This window comes from Mirounga angustirostris, unplaced genomic scaffold (assembly GCF_029215605.1).
Source record: "Mirounga angustirostris isolate CCGP_5_RB_7025 unplaced genomic scaffold, mMirAng1.0.hap1 SCAF_3, whole genome shotgun sequence".
Classification (NCBI taxonomy): Eukaryota; Metazoa; Chordata; class Mammalia; order Carnivora; family Phocidae; genus Mirounga; species Mirounga angustirostris.
The window spans coordinates 73,969,297-73,991,876 of record NW_026991711.1 but is presented as its reverse complement, the minus strand read 5'-3'; the positions used below and the strand labels follow the sequence as shown (position 1 = coordinate 73,991,876).

Here is a 22,580-nt window from a genome sequence, read left to right as displayed (position 1 = left end):
GCCCGAACCCTTAACCTGGCAGGACCTCTGACTACCTACAGGTAGATGGACGTTTTTGCAGGGGCCCTCAAAACCCAGGTAAGGTTAGGGTATTGCAGTGGGTACATCGTCAGCAAAGGTGATGGAAGGGCCCCTTAACGATAAACTCGGCCCAAAGTATCCCCACCTCTCCACTCTACAGGCACTCGGGCCAAAGCCTCATCCGGAATCGGGGGCGGAGGACCGATCATGAGAGCCACCTCCTCCGCAATCCCCCGCCCCTCGGCGCCGACGCTCCGCGCTTCTTCCGTTTCCCCATTGGCTGAGGCGCTCGCCAATCCTGGCGAAGCGGCTTGGTGAGAGGCCTCTGGTTGGTGGAGCCGGCGCTGAGCCCCCCTCTTGCTCCGGCCAGGCCCCCAGCCGAGAGGGGGCGTGGCCGCGGCCGTGGCCGGGCCGGAGGCGGCGTCGCTGGCGCCGCTGCGTGCGGTGTGGTGCGGGGTGGGGGCGCCAGGCGACCGCGGCTCGGCGGGACCATGGAGCTCGCAGCGCAGCCCCGGCGCCGGCGGCGGAATCGCGGACCGGTGAGTGCGGGCTGCGGCCGGCGGGACTCTTCGGTCCTGGCCCCTTCACTGCTTGGCTCCGGGCCGAGAGGCTGCCCCGGGGGAGGGGCGGGCGCGGGCCGGGCCCCCGCAGCCCCGTAGCCAAGTGAAGTTGCTGCATCGCGCCGGGCGCGCTCGGGCGGGCAGCGGGGCCCACTGCGGGCCGCGGCGCCGCCCCGCGCCTTGCCCTGCAGCCCAGCCGCATCCTCCGCGCCGCCTCCCGGGCCGGCTGGGGCTTCCCGCCGTCGCGGCGCGGCCCCGCGGCCGCTCTCGCCCGCGCCGTCCTCCGGCCCTCGGCCCCGGTGCTGCCCGGCGCGCGCTCCCCGGTCTGCGGGGCAGGCGCCCGCCATCCCGGCCGCAGGTAGCGCCCGGGCCTCCACTCGCGTCCCACGGACGGTGCCCAGGGCTGCTCCGCGTCCGGGACTTTAACATCCCTAGGTTCCGCGCGCCCTGTCCGCATGTGGCCCAGTCCCCGCATGCCCGCCGCCCCGGGTCGGGCCCTCTCCACGGCTTCGCCCTCCCCGCGCCTCTGCGCCGGGTGCCCCCCCCCCCCCCCCCGGGGCTGCGGGCCCGCGGGGCTCCCAGCCTCCGCAGCCAGGCTCGGCTCCCCGAGCTCAGGACAGGGGGTCGTGCAGCCGGCGAGGGGCGCGCTGCAGGGCGAGGGGAGAAGGCTGCGCGCCGGGGAGCCGCTTCGCCCGCATGGATCATCCCCGGGAGACTTTCCCTGCGCGGCAGGCGGGGGCCGCGGCGCCTGGCCTCTAGCCCTCCTCCGCGCGGGAGCTCCAGCGAGTAGAAAACCTTCCCCTCTCCTTCTGTGATACTTACAGGCAATGGCGATTTCTTCTTCGTTTAGCCTCTCTGCAAGGGATAGTTCCGTGGCGGAGAGTAGAGTTCTTAATTATTAAGAAGCTGAGCGATGGGCTTATACGGATGAATGGGAGCATCTCATTTTCTTAGCCGCTATTGGGCGTATTAGGAATTCTTTCTCATTTGGGGATCAGTTTTAAATTCGCACTTTACCAGCAATAATTTTTGAGTTTTTAAAACACCGAAAATTGAAAGGTCCGTTTTTGCTTTGTGACTGTCCAAATCAAACGCATGCTGGGCATAAAATTTTTAAGATTCAGAGTCCACGTTTTATGAGGGGAGGGACTAAGCATTTGAAATACTTTTCATTTTAAAAATTAGGTTTGTCTAAAACTTAAAATGTCTCCGTCTCTATCAAAACTTAAGTTCAAAGTGTTGTAATTGACTTATTTTTCTTTTGCCTCTAGGGCAAATTCTGTTGAACCTCGGTTGCTTCTTTTTTGTATATGCTTTACTCAACTTTCCTTTTCTAGCAGTGAAACAATGCAGTGATTCTTGAAAGCTAGTTCTTTTATCTACTTGAGAGGTTAAACAAAGGAAAGGGGGGTTTGACCTTTCCCATAGGCAGTTCTTACTGTGTCTGGTCTCCTTTCTAATAGCGTCTGCATGGTGCTCATTTTTCTTCATTTTTGAAGATCTTAATTTGTATTCACTAAAGTTGTGTCCTTTTGGATGTTTAAAGCTCACTAGGTTGGGAAGTTTGACTTTATATATTTACAGTCTGACCTGTATTCCCTGTTGTCTTCAAACAGTGAAAAGAAGCTTGTTCTGGAACTCTACATATAAAAATTGTTCTTGCTTCTTCCAGTTGCTGACATGAAGTTGCTTTATGGCATTGTTTTATCTGTTTCCTTAAAATTTATGACCTAATAGTCAATGATGTGCTACCCTATTTTTAAAAATTCTGAAAATAAAGGTGGAACGCACTTTGCTAAGTGGTCATGCCAACGCTGTAGCTTCTTGTCTATTCTCAGCGTGTCTTTGTAGATCTACTTTACACTTCCCAGAGTAACCTGCATGTGGCAAGTCACCTTTTGGTTTTTGGAATGTTTCCATTAAAACAGTTGCTTATTATAAGTATTAAAAGAATTGTATGTATTAGCCGGCCAGTTCAAGTTGTCTCCTTTTAGAGTGCTTCAGAGCACTTTCTCTGAAGAATAATCACAGATTATATTTTCCACTTATATGCTATTGTCATTTCTTATATTTTCTTGGGACTGCCTCCACATTGCTGTACAGACTTAGATGCTCACCTTCTCAGTCCTTTTTTCTTAGAAGCCGGTTTTCCTCTTTTTTTTTTTTTTAAAGATTTTATTTATTTATTTGAGAGAATGAGAGAGAGCAAGCACATGAGGGGGGGAGGGTCAGAGGGAGAAGCAGACTCCCCGCCGAGCAGGGAGCCCGATGCGGGACTCGATCCAGGGACTCCAGAATCATGACCTGAGCCGAAGGCAGTCGCTCAACCAACTGAGCCACCCAGGCGCCCCCCGGTTTTCCTCTTTAAGGTCAAGTTTTCTTGGGACCTGCACTTGGGCATTTGGAGCCAAATGCTGCTTGTGGCCCCTGTGTTCTTCAGGGCTGGTTCTTTACACAGGATACATTTTATGCTGGTACTGCAGGAATACTGTCTACCAGTCATACCTAAGTAAGGCATATTGTAAAATAAATGGAGTATCACTATGGAGATACATGGAGTAACAAGTCTCAGTTCTTTTTTTTCTCCTCTTATTGGTGCCCTGTCCTGTTTCTTTCTCCAGAGGTAACCACACCTAATACGGTGGGGTGTGGCCTTCCAGAATTTTTTCTTCAGAAGCAGTTTAGTGGATGCTTGCTAAGTACCCGTACTATTTTGATACTGGGATTGCAGAAATAAGAGATAAAAGCTCTCGAGATGTTGATAGTCTGCCGAGACAGACAATTTCAGCACAGTGCAATCAGTGCTGTGATGGAGTTAGTAAGCAGAGAAGGATGTGAAGCATCACATGAATGACCTAGTCCGTTCATTCGCTTGCTTTATTCATTTGCTGTACTTCAGAGTTTATCCTATGTGCTGGGGATACAAAGATAAACAAGGCAGATGCCTCTTTCAGCGCCTGTTCAGCTGGGTTCTCGGACAGGTTTTTTTTTTTTTTTAAGATTTTATTTATTTTTTAGAGAGCGAGTGAGAGAGAAACAGCATGAGAGGGGAGAGGGTCAGAGGGAGAAGCAGGCTCCCTGCTGAACCGGGAGCCTGATGCAGGACTCGATCCCAGGACCCTGGGATCATGACCTGAGCCGAAGGCAGATGCCTAACCATCTGAGCCACCCAGGCGCCCTCTCGGACAGTTTTAACCATCGGTTGACAGTGCAGTGTATGGTACATGCTCTGAAAGGGGTCAGCTAGAGGAGCTCACAGGATGACTGCAAACCCAAGTTTAGGGACTATTCAGAGAGATGAGAAAAGCCTCCCAGAGAAATATGAGAGAAGGAATTGGTCAGAGTCGGGGTCAAGGAGAGGCTCGATAAAGGCTGTCAGAGAGATGGTGCATTGGAACAACTGAAAATGTATGGTGGTGCGGCCACATGCAGAAGGGCAGGGAAGCAGGAAGAAACGAGACAGGAGAAGTGACTAGGGGCCGAGCCATCGAGGGTCTTGTGATTCTTGTTGTAAGGAGTTTGGACTCCTCTATCGGCAAAAGGAAACCGTTGCAGAATTCTGAAGCAAAAGGTCATGATCAGATTTGCCCTTTGGAGAATGGATGGAAGGGAGCAAGGGTGGGAGGTGAGAAAGTCGAAGAGGTGGGATTGCTGGGACTTGGTTGTTGGCTGGGGGTTGTATGTGTGTTGGGGGAGTTAGGAGAGGGAGGAGTTCAGGGCAGTGCCGAGTCCTAGCTGGCCAGTTGGGTGGATGATGGTGCCTTTCTTAGGGAGCTGCAGCCATTTGGAGAATAAAAAGGCAGGTGCACTTGGCCTTGTTAAGTTTCCGGTGGCTGTGGGACACAGTGTTTAGTTGACTACACTAGGGATCTGGCTGTCGGGGGATGTCTGGACTGGAGACAGCCATCCAAGTTTCCTTAGCACTGTAGTTCCCAAACTGTGTGCTGACGTGATGTAGTGAACTCACAGGGAGACTGCAGGATATTAAATTGGAGAAGGAAGCTCAGCAGTACATAACATCTGTCCAACCCTGTGGGAAATACTAGCTCCAAGTAGTCAACAGTTTCTACTGTCCGTGTGCTGCCTTCCTTTTGATGATATGTTTCTAGGGAGAGGTGTTCAGTGGTTGCGTTCCATGTGAAAATCATTGTGGAACAGGAAATGAATGAGGTGATATCCAGTCCAACTCCAACGTTTGAGAAATTGTACTTGTGCTTTATTTAATAATGACATAAAGATACTCATTTTCTCTCAGTTGAAGTGTGCTTTTAAAAAATGGGTAATAAGTTGTTAGGGCAAAAAATACTTAAGGTATTTGAACTTATCCAATGATTCAGTTACTCAGGCATTTCTTTTGGCCTGAGACACTAAGGGTGCAGTGAACAGAGAAGTTCTGGAACCTCTGCCTTTGCCTGTATTTGTTAATGGAGGCTGTTGGAGGGGACGAAGTTATTCAAGTAGCATGTACAGAGTGAGAAAACGAGTGGTGTAGAATGTGATCTGAGGAGCTTTTGGGTTCAAAAGATTAGCAGGAGAGAACAGGCTCCCACATTGAGACTGAGGAGGACAGTTGTGTGTGTGTGTGGGGGGGGTGGCGCATGAATGGTGTCTTAGAAGCCATGGTCCAAGAGTACATAAACAAAGAGGGATGCTAACAGCCAGGAAGTCACTAGTAATATAGGTGGTGGCAGTGGTGACGCAGTGATGGGGACATGAGCAGGATGGCCAGAGGGTTTAATAGTGGGAGCCAGGAAGCGGTGCCAATGTGTGTAGACAACTCTTAAGAAGGGTGGTGGTGGTGAAGGGTGGCTCGAGGAGGCCGGGTAAAGGTGGGGGGGGGGGTACTTTTTTTTTTTTTTTTTTTTTTGAATGGAAGTATTTGAGCATGTTAAGGAACGAAGAGGGAGGGGTGCTAGCTAGCCAGAGATCCAGATAGTGGTTCCAAAGTTGCCATTGGATTTAGCCCTAGGATCTAATTACTGATTTTCATAACAGGAGCCTTACTTCTATGGACTAAGGAGTGAATGGCACTCAGGCGGGGAAGCTAATCAGGGTGTGCAGTGCTTTCTAAAACTTGGTATGAGGAGGAAAGAAGGGCATTCACTAGAGAGGGGCATCTGGTACAGGGTGAATTTTTTTTTTTTTTAAACAGTGACTTTATTAACTTTTTTTTTTTTTTTTAAAGATTTTATTTATTTATTTGACAGAGAGAGACACAGCGAGAGAGGGAACAGAAGCAGGGGGAGTGGGAGAGGGAGAAGAAGGCCTCCCGCCGAGCAGGGAGCCCGATGCGGGACTCGACCCCAGGACCCCGGGACCACGACCTGAGCCGAAGGCAGTCGCCCAACCAACCGAGCCACCCAGGCGCCCTATTAACTTTTTTTTTAAAAGAATGCTTTTTTTTCTTCTTCTTCTTAAGACATGCTTTTCTTAGGACTCATGGGTCCTTCTCAGGGTGGGGTGCTCTGGGCAAGGCCGTGCCTTTTGCCAGGTCCTGGTGTCCCCTGAAAGTCGTATTGTCTGTGACTCTGCTGTCCTGTTTTCCTTTCTGAGTGGCCGCTTTCTACTGTCAGTGTTCTGCTGCTTACCTCAAAGTCAGTTTTGTTTGTTTTGCGCAAAAGCTTATCCCATCGTAGCAGATGTCCTTAGATTAGGTAATTTTTCCATGCTCAGATTTCGCCCTGAATCTTTGGAGTCACCCTGCTTGTTTCTTCTCCCTGAATCTGTGCCTCTTCTCTTCTCTTCTCTTCTCTTCTCTTCTCTTCAAGGTTAGCTCCTTTCGTCTGTTGACTTTTTTTTTTTTTTTTTAAACTTAAACATCTTGAATATCCCAGAGTAATTTCTCCTCTTTCAGGTCTACTAGGAGCTTCTGGACCTCAGCTCTGAGCTCAGTATATGGGATCATTTCTCAGAGACTTTCTGCTTATAAAATTTTCCCTTGGGCCTGTTCTTAAGGTGCCCTCCGACCTCTCAGAGCAATGGTCTTGAAATTGATCTAAAGAGGTCTTCTGCTGTATTGTATATTTTTGCACTTTTTCAGAGTTTTATTTATTTTAATATTTTTCTTTTAGTTTTTGCCTTATGGTTCTTTGCAGTCGGTCCACACATGTTTGAATGCCTACTACGGATCATTCTAGTTACTGGTGATAACAGCGTTGATAGGACCAAGCTCCTGTTCTCAAAACCTAGAGAGGGAAAGCAGAGGTAAATTGTCTTGCTAACTAGAAACTCCTTGTGGGCAGGCACCAGGCAGCATGGTGCCTTGTATACAGCCAGCACTTAGTAGATGTGTTCCAGCTTTGTTAAGTAACCTCTTAAACATTGCGGTCACGTGCACACTGTTGTTTGGGTCATAACCGTAGTGGCCAGTGATAACACTCAGTGCCTCCTTCGCTCCAACTGACCATTTTCCCATAGCCTTTGTGATCTCTGGTCCTTGAGTACTTCCTTTTATTAGTGATTGAAAGCCGTATTGGATTTTTAAAGTTGTGCTCCGGTGCATGCTGAAGATTTTATTACCATGCTGCTGCGGTTCCGTTTTAGCTCATCGGGCTCCTCTCCTTGAGTGCTGTTATCCATTTCGTGCACACGAGCGGTTCAGTGAAATTATATTGCAATATAAAAGTATGGATGTGATTGAACTAAGAATCCATGTGACCATATTTTATCAGCTAAATGGAAGAAATGGTGTATTCTTTGCACATAGTAGATACTCAACAAATATTTTTTCATCACCTGAACGTGTCCTGTGTTTTGATTCAGGACCATAAAATAAGCAGAACACTGTCACTACTATGTAATTTTAAAAACCAGGGCTGAGTCATTTTGCCCTGCTAATGTCACACTTTTGTTTTCAGCCCCTCAAAATAGGTACATGACACCCCCCCCTTCCCATTTTGTAATGGCGTCCTGTGTTAGAATTATTACCTAGGCACAGTTCAGCTCTGAATTGACTTTGTAACTCTTGGCGGGGCCATATTCTATGCTGTTTAGAATGATCACTTATGGAGAGGTTCATGGACTTAAATTGCTGCCTGTGGTACATGGAAGGAACAGTGTCCAAACACTTAGGGGGTGAAGTCTCTAGTCCAGGAGAGGGATGACATTAACCCGAAGAGTGGCAAGAAAGAGAGGGAGCAGCTTATGTTATATCTGTATCATTCTGACATTCCGAGAGAGGCTTTTCACAGCTTACAATGAGGAGGAACAAACAGAAGTGCCTTCCCTTTCTTCAAAAGTAAGGTATTAATTTTGGGGGGAAAGATGGTAGTTTTTCGGTATAGGATATATGCCCATTTTCAATAGAAAGAGAAAAACAGATTTTGTTTATAAGCAAACCTATAGAATTTAAAACCTATCTTGGTTCTTGGTTTTCCATAGTACTTATCTCCTGCTCTGTACATCTTTTAGAGTTAATTATCCTGGTTTTCGATTTAAAAACCAGAAATGCCCAGAAACCCGTAAATTCCCTAATCACCTGTCTTCAGATTTTAATTACACACTGCAAACAACATTGTTTCCAAAGGCTTTACTAAAATGTGAATTGTCCTTTGAGATATCCCAGGGAGGAAGATTATTAAAACATTACTCCCTTTTTTTTTTTTTTTTTTTTAAGTAGGCTCTGTGCCCAGCATGGAGCCCAGCACAGGGGCTTGAACTCACAACCCTGAGATCAAGATCTGAGCTGAGATCAAGAGAAGGACATTTAACCGACTGAACCACCCAGGCTCCCCAAAACATTACTCCTTTTTAAAAGCTGGCATTATAATATTGAATGATTGCAAGGCTTGTCAATGATAATGAAATCCATACCTGAGTTATAGTTAAAATTTTCATAGCTCATACACTGTTTGTCTTTTACATTACATAGACTAAAAAGTTCTTCCATTTCTGACATGTCTAGTTTTTTCCATACTATTCAAAAATGCAGAAAAAACAAAGCCTCATAGCATCACTTGATAGAATTATATAGGGATTAGGTATTTACAGGGGTTAGAACAATTTTTCTTTTAAGTTACATTTATGGTTACTTATTCTTCCTAGATAGGAGTTTAGAAATGTGTGGTTTCATTTCTTAGGCTATTTGGTTTCTAATGATTGTCAGATTCCATTTGAGACAAAATATATTGCCCTGCATTTTAGTATTTACCCAGTATTCTTTCTTTCTGGACCCTGATACAGTTTATTCAACTGTGTAAGTGCAAGTTACAAATAGGGTTTTGTTTGAATGTTTATATTTATCCAAATATATGTTTATCCAAATATGTTTATTGAGATTTTTGTTGTTTGAGATGCTTACTGTTTTACTGAACACAAACAGTGGAGGCTTGTCCCTTGTCCCCCATTACATAAAGATTTGAATTGGCTAACAAGAAATACGCATAATAATGAAGCTGAATATAGTAATGAGAATTAAAGCCTTATGAAGATCATGAATGAAAACAGTAAAACCTATTCTTTGAACAAGGTTCCAGCCTCCCAGGTCAGTGTTTTAGTTGTAGAGAGCTAAGTGCTTTACTCATGCAAGGTTTCAGTGACTCAGCACACAAAAACATCTGTTGCTCATCCATGTGAAGCTTAGTGTTGGGGTCCTCATGGGGTGGTCTTCCACAGGGCCATTGTGGTAGTCAAGCTTTTTCCACTTGTGACTCAGCCTCCAGTAGAAAGTGGGAACTTCCTCCTGCTGAGTTCAGCAGGTGGGTAGGGAGAGAGCCAAGTCCTGTGGGAGGTTTTATTGGCCAGCACACATCACTTCTCATCCCACTGGCTGTACTCAAACGTAGGCTGGCTCTGAACCCCTGAGAGGAGAAGACGTAGATACTGGTGATGTAACCAGTCTGCAGACTAGAACTTGGTTGAGTGCCCTGATGGCCAAAAAAGGGGAAACATCCTCAGCTCTATGCTATAGTTTCGTCATCCATAGAAAACATACCAGTTTCCTTTTCTTAATATGTTCCCTGAACTCACACCTGGGGTTTTGTATTGGTTACACTGAAAGCTGTAGTGAGTGATGTGCAGCACAGAGAATGTGGTTTTTATTTTTTGTTTTTTGTTTTAAGTAGGCTCCATGCCTAGCACGGGGCGCATCTCAGGGCTTGAACTCATGACCCTGAGATCAAGACCTGAGCTGAGATCAAGAATTGGACACTTGGTGCGCCTGGGTGGCTCATTTGGTTAAGCAACTGCTTTGGGCTCAGGTCATGATCCCAAGGTCCTAGGATCGAGTCCCATGTCGTGCTCTTTGCTCAGCGGCGAGTCTGCCTCTCCTCCCCCTGCTCGTGCTCTCTCTCTCTCTCTCTCTCATTCACTCTCCCTTTCAAATAAATAAATAAAATCTTAAAAAAAAAAAGAGTTGGACAGTTAACTGAGCCACCCAGGCACCCCTAGAACATGGTTTTTATGAGGCTGATTCTTTTCTGATTTAAAATGAAGTTAAAACACAACTTAATTAAAACATTTCTGCAGATGGTCAAACTAACATGGTTTATGTACTTTCTAGTGGTAAGAATGAACACATTGCATATCTGTCAAAGTAGCTATTCAGGAATGTTATTAGCTTTAAATAGATTTTTTGATAAAAGGTTTATAGAAGTTGGTTTGGAGTTATCTTTTCTGAGGAGGTTGGAATGCTGGTATTTTATGTTGTCAATTAAAGGTAGCCTTAGAGACCAAGAATGGAGAAGTGATTGATTAATTCAAAGTCAATGTACTGCATGTGAAGTTTGTTCTAGTGCAGGGGTTGGTAAACAGTAGCCTTTGGGTCAAACCTGGCCTTTTGCCTGATTTTGTAAAGAAAACTTTATTGGAGCACAGGCTTGGCAACTCGTTTATGTATTGTCTGTGGCTGCTTTCTTGCTGAGTAGTTGCGACAGGGACTGTCTAAACTGCAAAGTACAAAATATTCACCATCTCTTTAGAGCAAAAAATCCCAACCCCTGTTCTAGAGGGTGAGGTTCTGCCCTTTCTTACAGAGATCACATTCTAGTGCGGGGGAAGAAAGATAATAAGTAAACAACATAAATATATGTAGTGATACAGACTGTAGAGAAAATAAAGAAGCAAGAGGAGATGGTATCAGGGACTGCCATTTGTCATAGTGTGGTCAGAGAAGGTATCAGGTGACAGTTGACAGAGGTGTGATGAGGTGGAGTGTGCCTGCCTGCTAGGCATTGTTAGATGCTGAGGATATCAAGATGAATCAAATGGTTCCTTTCCTTGAGGGGCTGATAGTGTAACAGCTGAGAAAAACATGTAAAAAGATCACCGTGGTGTAGAGCTATAGATGGGAAAGCAAAAGGTGCCCCAGGATTTCATAGGAGGGGTGCTTGATCCAAGTGGGAGATGACACCCCGACCTTCCAAGAAAATAGGAGGACACTGATGAAGACTGATTGGAATAGGTGCCCATTCTGTACCCTGGCTGAGATTCTTGGAAGGACTGCACAGACAGATCGCCAGAGATTCTGCCATCAAGCAGAGGTGGCAGTGGGCTTCCGATTGGAACGATTGCTGTCTGGAGCACTGTGGGAGAGTGATCTAAGATTGCCTTGGGCCTCAATGGGGTACAATGCAGTGGGCGCTGAAGGGGCAGGGGTGATCTTTGCCATCTTTGTCAGAGAGCAGGACCAAAATTGGTCCAGAAAAATTGTAGAAAAGTCATAGTAATTATCTATGGAATGTATTGTGGAGCATTGCTAACCTTTCCCAGGAGCCCAGCAGCATGCATTAGTTGCAAAATATACCTCTGAGTAATTAAACAAATTGATCTGCTGTCTTGAGTTATTAGATCTGACCCAGTGAAACCTTGGAGGATGTCTATAACGATGATTTTTATTTTTGAGATAGGCGGTATGAACCCATTTTGAATAATAATTGGCTGAAAAAGTTGCTGCCATTTTTACTGGTGCCGAGAAGGTTATTCACCTTTCTATTCTCTTTTGTAGAGTGTCTAGATCATCTGAAGAGAATTTTAGTGATTATAATACAGGCTTTAACAGAAATAGGGAGATGAAAGAGACACATTCACAGTCATAGAGGGAGTTTGATTCTCACCTGTTACCTATATAATAGTGATTTTTTTGTTTTTTTTTCTCTTTTATCTTCCCATTATTTCAGTTGCAATTTTCTACTTTGTCATAACATAGGTTTATATACCATTCTTCTGCCCATGACCTCAGTCTTGTTTTTAGTTTTAGTTCTGCAGTTGAATACGTAAACTGTTCACTTCTTCATCATTCCTTTTGTGTAAATTTCTTCAGTCATTTTGTTACCAGTGGGAGAGTCTGCTTTATGTGAATGGAGGTCTCAGTTCTTAGATTCACCCTGAGAGATTTACCATGAGGATCTGCACTCGTACTTGAATAAAGACAGTCAGAAGGAAAGTAGCAAGCACAAAGCAGTTTATTAAGGATAGTGTACTCTCAAGATGGGAGAGTGGGCAGGCTCAGAAGTGGCAACTGCAGTGGGGTTAGTGGTGTTTTTTTCATGTTTGCATAGGTTATGGGTCATAGCGAGGATGGTCTCTGACTGAGGTTGTTTCCAATCATCTAAGGGACTCCTCCAACTGGTTAGGAGGGGGAGTTTTTGGCCCTACAGGGTTCTTGCTGGAACTGTCATGGCCATTTCCCCCCCTGGGGAGTTGAAACCACAATGTAAATACATTATAATGAAGCTCTAGGTTTACCCTCATGCAGAGGTGGAAGAGGAGAGCACATATTCTGCACCTGCAGCTCATGGTCCATCAGCCCTGGGTGTTGGAACCCATAAGGCCAGGGTCTTGAAAGCCACAAAGTCAAGATGTTGTGTGTTCAAGTTTCTAATGTGTCACTTGCTTATCACCACCTTTGCCTCCAGCCCCTGTCTAACTGTCTTGTTTATTAGATGGAGTTCAAGCCATAATGCATCCATTGAATGTAACAGATTGACTTCTTTCCTGTGCCTCTAGAAGTGTATTAGTTGTGTAACTTGGCAAGAACTGAGAAAATAGTCTCTCAAGTCATTTTGGAGTGTCTGTGATTCAGATGATGATCCTAAGTTGAGAAGGGTGATCAGGACGGGTGCATGTCTAAGTATTTTGTGAGTTCTTGCTTGTTCGAGTATTTTTCAAGGCCTTGATAGTTAAAGGACAGCTTGGCTGGATATAAAAACTTTGTTTTTGCTCTTTTCCCTTAAGTTTCTTAAAAATGATTTGCTACTTTTGTGTATGTCTCACTTTCTGATATTGTAAGTTACCTTTTTTGTATCTTTTGTATCTTAAAGTCTTCTAGTTTATTAGGGTACATTTTAGAGTTCTTGTTCTTGGTCAGTTTTCCCCAGTTGGCTCTTTCAGTGTGTAGCTTCAAGTCTTTTTTATTTCCAGAAAATTGTCTTGGATTATTGTTTTAAATATTCTCTTTCAGTATGTTAAATATCTTTTCCCAGAGTCTGGAGTATATGTACCTTGGAATATGTGTATCTTCATTTACATGATGTTTGACTTTCTTTGCCTGTTTTTTGTTCCATTCATTTCCTTTCTGCATACTCATTTCTTTATCTTTTTCTTTTGGTGGGTTTCTCATTTTTTCTCAATGCCTTTCATTAAATTTTCATTTGAATTTATTCTCCTTTTGGCACCTTTTAATTCAATCTCTTGTAATATGACTTTAAAAAATTTTTTTTCTAAATAAGTTCAGTTTGCTTTTGTTTCACTTCTTTTTCACACCATTTCTGTTCTCAGTTTCTATATTAGATTCATATGTGCTTGTTGGAGGATATTCAGTTCAGTACAGATTTCTTTGATTTCATGGCTGCTTTGTTGGGGGGAGAAGTTTTATTAGTGAAATGCTTTGATTTACATTTTGTTTTCCTATAGCAGTTTTATGTACGTATGGGCTTTATTTTTTTGAATCCCTGTTTATTTTGTGAGTAGGTTTTTTGGCTGGAGAGCATTCTTTCCAGTTGTTTATTCCCCGAAGTTCCTTTTGAATGATGTTGGTTTTGATGGGTGGATGACTTGTCTTACTTTGCTTTCATTTCTGCAGTTCCTTAATTTTTCTTTTATTTCTTTCTTTCCCTTTTCTGCCATGTCTCCAATAAGTGCCACTCTCTCTAGATAATGACCCTCCCTCACAAGCATTGCTTCTCCAAGGCTGCAACTTCTGGTTCTGATCACTTTCAAGCCCCTTTCCTGTAGCCAGCCAGTTCTGTGAACTAAGTCTTGATCTGTGTTCAGTGACTCAGCACTTTTTTTTTTTTTTCAGAGGGTTGGGGGTCATTTAAAATCTTCCACATGTCTCTACTCTATTTTACAGAACATTTAATTTCCCCAGCCCCACCCATAGACTTGCCATGCTGCATGGTGGAAGCTCTGTTGGAATGCAGTTTATTTCTCTACTTCGAAGTTATTTGAAGGCAGTTATATTCTGCCTCCTATTAATGTGTGGAGGCATGGGTCATGTGTGGATTTTTTTGCTCTCCTTGGATGTTTTGGAGGGAGGATGTATAGGTGAGATTTGAAATCAGGTGGCCAAAGTCGTCTAAGCCTGGAAGTCTTGCTAGGAAAACATAATCTTAATATCAAATGTTGTCAAGGATATTACAAGAAAAAAACTTAACAGGGTAGTGTCATTCATGAACATACTTTAAAAAATTCTTAAAAATGACAATTAGATCTATCAGTATTAAAGGGTATAATATGAGCATTTTGCATTTATTCTAGAATGCAAGGTGGGTTTAATATTCAAAATCAAATATATCTCACCATATTAATGAAGGAGAAGAACTATACCATCATCATTAGATGCAGAAAATACTCAAATTTAACATCTGTTTATGATGAAAAACTCTTAAGCAAACTAGGAAAGAATAATCTTAGGAAGAGTATCTGCAAGGACAGCAAATATATTAATGGTGTTAAATGATGAAATGCTTATCTTCTGAAATTGGGAATGAAATAAGGATGCTTGTTATTCATTCACCATTATGCTAGGTTCTAGGTTCTAGCCATTGCAGTAAGATAAGAGAAGTAAAGGTTTAAGAATTAGAAGAAAAGAAAACAATTCAATATATATAAGTAGTACTATTGTGTATATAGAAACATCCGAAGTCATTGGACTTTAGAAGTGTGTTTAGCATGGTTGCTGAATTCTCTATAGCAATTGGAAAATGAAATTACAAAGATCCCAATATGTAGGAATAGAACTAGCAAGAAATTTATAATAACTTTGTGTAGGAAACTATAAAATATTTAGAGAATTTAAGGAAAAGGTAAATAAAGGGAGACTATATCATGTTCATGAAATGAAAGACTTAATATTACGGCGATGTCGGTTCTCTCTAAATCAGTACATAGACTCTGTCCAACCCTAGACCATAGCCTGAAAAATTTGGTGGGAGGCAGTGGAAATTGACTGTTTCTAAAATTTATACGGAAAAATACAGGGCCAAGAGTATCAAGACACTCTTGAAGAATGACAAATATCTGGCCTTATCCAATATGAAGAATTATTATAAAGCTATAGTATTTAAGCAGTGTGGTATTAACATGTATAAATGTAGGCAAACATGATTAATGAAACTGAGTAGAAAGCCCTGAAGCAGGCTCACACACATATAGATGTTTGATTATGTTAAGTGCAAAACAGTCTGGAAAGGATGGTCTTTTTGATAATTGGTGTGTGCTTGTTAAGATGGATATCCATAAATTACATGTGACCCCTACCTTACATCATACGCAAAAATCAATTCCAGATAGACTATAGGTCTAAAGGTGAAAGATAAAAAATAATATAGAAAAGCCTCATGGCCTGAGAGTAGGAGAACCTTTCTTAAACAGGACACAGACTATAAGTGAATAGATGCTAAGTTGAACTAAGTTAATATTAAGCATTTTTGTTTATTAAAATATACCATTAAGATTATAAAAGTAACCCATAGGCTGGGAAAGAATGTTTGAATCACATGTGAACTGACATGTCTCCTACCTAGAAAATTTATAAAGAACTGGCCAAAATCAGTAAGAAAGCCAGATAATCTAATAGATAAATGGGTAAGAGACTTGAACTTGCACTTTTGAAGAAGATGTACAAATAGCCAATGAAGATTTGAAAAGAAGCTTAAACTCAGTAATCAGGCAGTGAGGATTAAATAGTAATAAGATAGCACCGCAGTCTTCAGGTCAGCTAAAACCGGAAAGACCAGCGGCCTGTAGTGTGGAGAATGTGGAGCAGCTGAAACGCAATCCTCACAGGGAGTGTACATCGGGACAGACGTGGCGAAGAACTGGTGGGGCTTGTGCTGAAGTCGAAGCTACCTTATGAACCAGAATTGGTCTTCTGCATGTACACTCAACAGCTGCGCGTGCACCACTGTGCCAGGATGCGTGTGTGCTGGTGTGCACAGTAGCATTATTTGTAATAGCCCCAGTTAGATATAGCCCCAGTGTTCATCAGCAGTGGAATGATTATGGAAGTTGTGGTGCGTTCGTACGTTATTCAGTGGTAGAAATGAAAAAACGGAAGCTGCATGCAACAGCAGTTATAATCTCACAGACTTCATGTTAAGTAGAAGATGCTAGACATAGCAGAATCCAGACTGTACAATTTTGCTTAAATAAAATTTTAAAGGGGCGTCAGGAACAAGGGAAGTGATTATTTTGGGGGGAGAAGAAGGGATTCATAACTGAGAAGGGGCATGAAGGGCACTTCCCGGGATGCTGGCATTGCCCTATTTCATGACCCCGATGGTGGTTCCCTGGATTGGTCCGCTTTGCGATAATCCTTCAAGCTGGAATTTCTTTGAAAAGCTGGATTAATTTTATATATCCCATGTATACTAGTGTTTGGATATAGTTTCCCTTTTCAGCTAGCATCTAGTTTTTATCCAGTTCACTTTTTTTTTTTTAAAGATTTTATTTATTTATTTGACAGAGAGAGAGATAGCGAGGGCAGGAACACAAGAAGGGGGAGTGGGAGAGGGAGAAGCAGGCTTCCCGCCGAGCAGGGAGCCCGATGTGGGGCTCGATCCCAGGACCCTGGGATCATGACCTGAGCCGAAGGCAGATGCTTAACGACTGAGCCACCCAGGCGCCCTATCCAGTTCACTTTTAAGTGTTAATCTTTTCCGTGAAAATCAACGTGGTCTTTGAGCCCGCTCTTCCCCTCTCCCCCCGTCTAATTTTTCTAGTGGAAGTCCTGCCTTTCTGTAAAGTCTCTGACAGCAGCAGACCTCATTACTTCTCCTTTCTTTTATACTTTATACCTGCAGTTCTCTAAGTGTAGTACGGGGACTCCTGGGGGTTTCCAGGACCTTTTAAGGGGTCGTCGAGGTCATACTTATTTTCATAATCATACTAAAACATTACCTGCCCTTTTTACTCTCATTATTTCAGAGCATACAATGGGTTTTTCAGAGGCTGCGTGACAGAGCCACACTTATCTGAAAAGACTATTAAACACTCCTCTTTCCAACTAGGTATCTGGATAAGAATGAATTGTCTTTATACACAGCAGTCAAAACAATGTATCACAGTGGAATGAATTCAGAAAGCAGATATGAAAATCCAGCTTCCTCCTTTTAAGCCAGACATTAAAGGAACTTGTAAAAAATATAATGGTGCCAGTAATTTTTTGTCTAGAGAAAAAGGGTTATTTCTTTGAAGATATGTTTGTTAACACATAATGAATTTATTTTGTCCTTTTCAGTGATTTTAAATATTTAAAACGTTTCTGTCTGAATTTCTAGTATTTGGTGAATATGGGATAAATAGAATTTACGAGCAATTGCAGTTTGGGGTTTTAGATGGTAAGACGTCCGTAAGACGTCCTGAACAAAAACTAGAGAATTATTGCTTCATACAGCAGTGGTTCACCCAGGGAGTTTTAAAGATACTAATGCCTAGTCCTTGTCCCAGTAATTGGGATTTCATTATGTCTGGGATGTGCATAGGCTTTGAAATTTCTAAATGACCTCTAGATGATTCTGATGTGTACACAAGCTTGGGAATTTTATCGGTTTATAGTTTGGAATAGTTGTGTATCATATGCTTATGTAACTTCTGTTCTTGAGATCTTGAAAAAAAAAATAAGATGGTGGGCCACAAATGTGTACAAAAGAATCATTTTGGGGATCTTAATTTCATCTTTGATTGTTGCTCTTGTGTAGAAAAAGTTTATTTTTTTAAATAACTTTTTATTTTGAAACAGTTGTAGACTTGGGAACTTGTAGCACAGAAAGGTCCTGTATGCTCTTCACCCAGATTTACCCCCATGGTGAGACATTTTGTGTAACTACAGTATACTATTAAAACCAGAAATTCTGTAGACCTTATTCAGATTTCACCACTTTTTACATGCACTCATTTGTGTGTTCTGTACAATCACATGTATAGATTCGTGTAACCACCACATCAAGGCACATGACTGTTTCCTCACTATAAAGGAGCTCCTTATGCTTCTCTCTCTCTCTCTTTTTTTGTTTTTTTTAGAGAGAGAGCATGTGCGTGTGCACAAGCCAGGCAGTGGGGGAGTAGGTGGCAAAGGAGAGCGAGAGAGAGAGGTAGTCTCAAGCAGGCTCCATGCCCAATGTGGAGCCAGACACAGGGCTGGATCTCATGACCCTGAGATCATGACCTGCGCTGAAATCAAGAATCGCGAATCGCACACTTGACTGACTGAGCCACCCAGACGTACCCCCTCATGCTTCCTCTTTGTGGTCATGGTGGTTGATTTTGGTATATTGATTTATATCATGTGACCTTGCTGAGCTTGTGTTTTAGTTCTAGTTTTATTGTGGATTCCTTAGGATTTTCTGCATATAGGATCATGACATGTTCTAGTGATGAAATTGATTAGCCAGACAGTTTTACTTCCTTTCTGATCTGGATGGTCTCCCTTCCTCTCTTTCTTTTTTGCTTTGTTGCTCTGGGTGGAACCTCCATTATAGTATTAAATAGAAGTGGTAAGAGTGGACATTCTTGCCTTGTTCCTGGTTTTAGGGGAAAAAGCATTCAGTCCTTCACCATTAAGTATAATGATAGTTGTAGTTTTTTTGTTGATCACCTTTGTCAGGTTGAAGAAGTTTGTTGGGAGTTTTTAATCACAAATGAGTGTTGGATTTTATGAAATATTTTTTCTGCATCTATTGAGATGGTCCTTTAGTTTTGTCCTTTATTAATATTTTATATTTTGCTAATTGATTTTTGGAGATTAAACCAACTTTGCATTCCCAGGATAAGTCCCATTTGCTCACGGTATATAATCCTTTTTATATGCTCCTAGATTTGGTGTGTTAATCTTTTGTTGAGGATTTTTGCATCTGTATTCATGAGTGAATCTGATCTGTAGGGTTTTTTTGTAATGTTTATATCTTGGTCAGTCTGAAGGTTTGTCAGTTTTGTTGATCTGCTTCCCTCTAGGTAGGATTTAACCTCAGAATTGTTTAAAAAATGATAATTATCTGATGTCTGTGATGGTGTTGTAGATTATGGAATTTTAGGATGATTGTCTGGGACTGTCTTTTGAATGTGAAATGGATATTTAGTCCCTGTAAAAACAAGAGAGAAACTAGATTAAAATACGAAAGCAAATAAAATACCCAAGATAGAGAAAGGGGAAGGATACTGATGATTCATTGTAAGTAAATTAATTATAATTTTTTTTTGCTTACCTTTTATTGAGAAATTTTGGATGGCAGACAAATGAAATTCAAATATTTTAATGTTCCATGGATTATATAGGTGAGCAGTCTGGGTTTAGACAAATGTTGAAGTGTCAAGGGTAGGAAATAAGGTTGAAAACAGTATTTCTCCTTTACTGAGGAGACATCTGTATTTTGTGTTGTTTTGCACATACAACAAAATCTCACATACATTGTCTCCTTGCCTATTTTACCATTGTTTCTTTTTGTGTGTGTCTGTGAATTCCTGAAAAAAGAAAGAAAGAAAGAAAGAGAAAAACATGACTATCTTGCAACTCACCCCTCAGTGATTTATAGACCTGATATATACCCTTGCAATGACCCTTTTCTACCAGGAGGTGACATTCCTCATGGTTAGTGTGAACACCGATTATGCACGGTCATCAGAAATGAATGAACTGACAATGAAAAGGAATGAATGAGTCCAGAAAAAGATAAAACCAAATCATGGTGAAAAACAGATGGTTTCTAGATTGACTGCATTTCTGAAACCTTAGATGCTGAAAATTGTAGATGTCTACATTTCCAGTAATTTCTTGCTGTGTATTTTTGGCTTTCCGGTATATAAGACTTCGTGTAAAAAAAAAAATAGCCTCTTAAACTTAATCTTTTAGAAGAATATTGGGATAGATTCATTAATATGAATGTGTCTAGAAGTGGGCTTTCTCAGAGGTGCTGTAGCATAACATGGGTTAAAAATATGTTCAGTTTCCATTTCTGTCAGGAACATCTGAAAGAATCTCAGCGAATGGCATTATACACTCAGTGGGCTTTGTATAAAACTGGCCAAGCATTAGATTTCATATTCTTTTGTAGGTCTAATTAGCATTCAAATATTATTTCTAAAGTGTCGGATTTCATATACTTTAGTGCTTCTTGACATTTTCCCCCCTAATTTTCTAGTGTTAGCCTCAAGTTATTTCTAGTAATTTTGGAATTTCTTTTCTTAAGGATTGAGTTTGTTTTTACAGGCATTGATTGTTAATGAAATGAGGAACCCTTCCTTATCTGGGAGGAATGGAATGTGATTTCTCTTCCTAAATTGAGTAGAATTTGATTTATCCTGGTCTTCTCACTGAAGTGCTAAAACAAATGATAAGATTTAGCATATTAAATGTAAATTTAAGTTCCCAGAATTTTTGAAGTGATCCGGATATGGTCCAGATATGAACTTAGCTAAAGCAAATTTTTGAAAAGTTGAATGAATAGAATTCTGCCTACGGTGGCTTGAGTTGACCGAAGCATTTTGATCTGTTTCCTTTCTCTCGCCCCCAGATGCAGAAATGATAATTACTACATCTTAAGGTTTTATTTTAAAGCTTTCTTTCTGGTTATAGAGTACTGAAGTCAATTTAGCATAGTTCTGTAACTTTTTTGAGTCACTAGTGTTTCTTGCTGCTGTTTATGAGGTGCTTCAGTTAGCTTCGGTTTTCTTAATTTGCAGTTTTTCCTTTCTAGTGAGATTTCCTGTATGTATTTGTTTAATATATTATCCAGAGTTTTACTTTCACTGATAATTGTTCCTTTAGGAAGGAAAGTAAGGGGCAAACTTGATAAATTCATCTTATGGTAGAGGAAAGCAGTAGGAGATGGGTTAGCTCTGAATGTCAGAGAAGGACAGGGAATAGTGACGAGAGTCTTATCCAGTTTTGGACCATTTAGGATAGAGAAATCAGTTGGAACCCTTCCACTCTCATTCCCTTTGTAGCTGCTTGGCATTCTCATGAAAAGTTACTGTTAGCCTAAAAGAATGAAAACAGCCAATTGTTTTACCACCAAAATGGGTTTATTCGGGGATAGCAGAGAATTGCCATTTGGGACATGCAGCTTGTGGCAAACAAGTCCCACAAAGGAAGGAGAGAAATGTTAGTTTATGGAGGAGGAGGAGGAAGTTGGGAGGGGTTGTTTGGAACCAAAGTCCCTTGGAGAGAAGCAAGAGTTCAGGGTGATGATGGTTTCTCTTTGGCTGAGTTGCAGGGCTGGCTGATTCCTTGTAGGAGATGCAATGTCCATCTTTTCTCTTGGGGCCTGTAATTGGCAGTTCTTCCTGTAATTGATGTTGAGTGGGCCAGGCTCCCCTTTCTGGCCTCCCTGCTCTATTTTAGTGAGGTTTCCCCTTACTCATTTTCACATTCACATTACAGAACCACTGCTTTTGTGGGTAAAGGGTCACAAGTTATCATGTTGTCAGTGGGAGAGAATCCCCACTGACCTCTTACCAGAGATTCTTTGACAACCATTTGCTACAAACCAGGCTTTGGTATCAGAAGAACAGAAGGGGCTGTTTGGGATATTGAGGAGGAAGGAATATATGGTGGTGCTTTGGGATAGGATGTTAGCAGGTGTGGACCGAAATCTGTTTGCTTCTGGGACTTAGAATCTGAAGTAAAGGCATTTTCTTTGAGTATTTGGTAGGTTTGTGGCTGATAGTCATGGAATTCTGTAGTACTTCAGATGCCCCTTTACAAGTTCTTCAACCAACTTTGTGTTTTACCTGTAGTGGATGTATAGGGTTTAAGGGATGCCTTTTGCGCTTGTCTCATTTCTAGCTCACTTAGTGCTCCTAGAATTTTTTTTTTTTTTTTTTACCTGACTTCCAACAAATGAATGCTATCTTTTTGGAACAGTGAGTGGGACGTGCATAAATGCAGTCATATGTAGATGGTTCCTGAGTAGACCTACTTCTTTGTTGGCTTCAGGCTCGGGGCTAGATGATGGATTGCTTCTAAGACTGGATGAGACAGAATTGCAACCCAAGTCAAGAGCAGGGGCTCTGGGGCCAGACTGATTGGAGTTCAGGTCTTGGCTTTGCCATTTATTAGCAGTGTAGTTTGGGGGGCATTTGTCAACTTCGGTGAGCATTGGTCTTCTCATCTATAAAACAGTACCTACCCCACAGAGTTGTAAGGAGTAAAGGAGAGCATGTAAATAATAAATAAAGGGTTGAGAGTAATGTACCAAGAATAGAAAATTGCCCAGTAGCCAGCAGACAAAGGACAACAACAAGAGTAAGAAGTCTTGAGAAAGTTTCAGATCTGTGTGTGTAACTTTGACCATACTTTTGAAGAGAGGGACAAAACAGTCTACGTGTCTTTTTTAGCTATTAGAAGTAATGGGGTAGAATTCTGAGGGCATAAATCGTCAACAAGAAAGAGGATGACAGGCACCTCTGTGGATGTTTAAAACAGGGCAGAAAGAAATTAATGCTGAGTTAGTAATTTGGGGTCAGGGTAAAGAGAGTGACAACTCTGTTGTTGTGGTTTGGGCAGAGTTAGTGTGGATAATTTGTATTAGTTTTCATAAGATTGCCTGCTTGTGTAATGATTTA

The 22,580-nt window shown here is 42.1% G+C and overlaps 1 protein-coding gene across 2 annotated transcripts in view; it reads left to right on the top strand.

Moving 5' to 3' along the window:
* The first annotated feature begins 417 nt into the window (after positions 1-417).
* Positions 418-22,580, top strand: part of WASF3 (WASP family member 3) — a 124,947-nt gene continuing 102,784 nt past the window's right edge. For both annotated transcript variants that reach the window (XM_045869226.3, XM_045869224.3), the window contains exon 1: positions 418-560. The gene's annotated coding sequence lies outside the window, so the exon portion shown is untranslated. The remainder of the gene's footprint in view (positions 561-22,580) is intronic.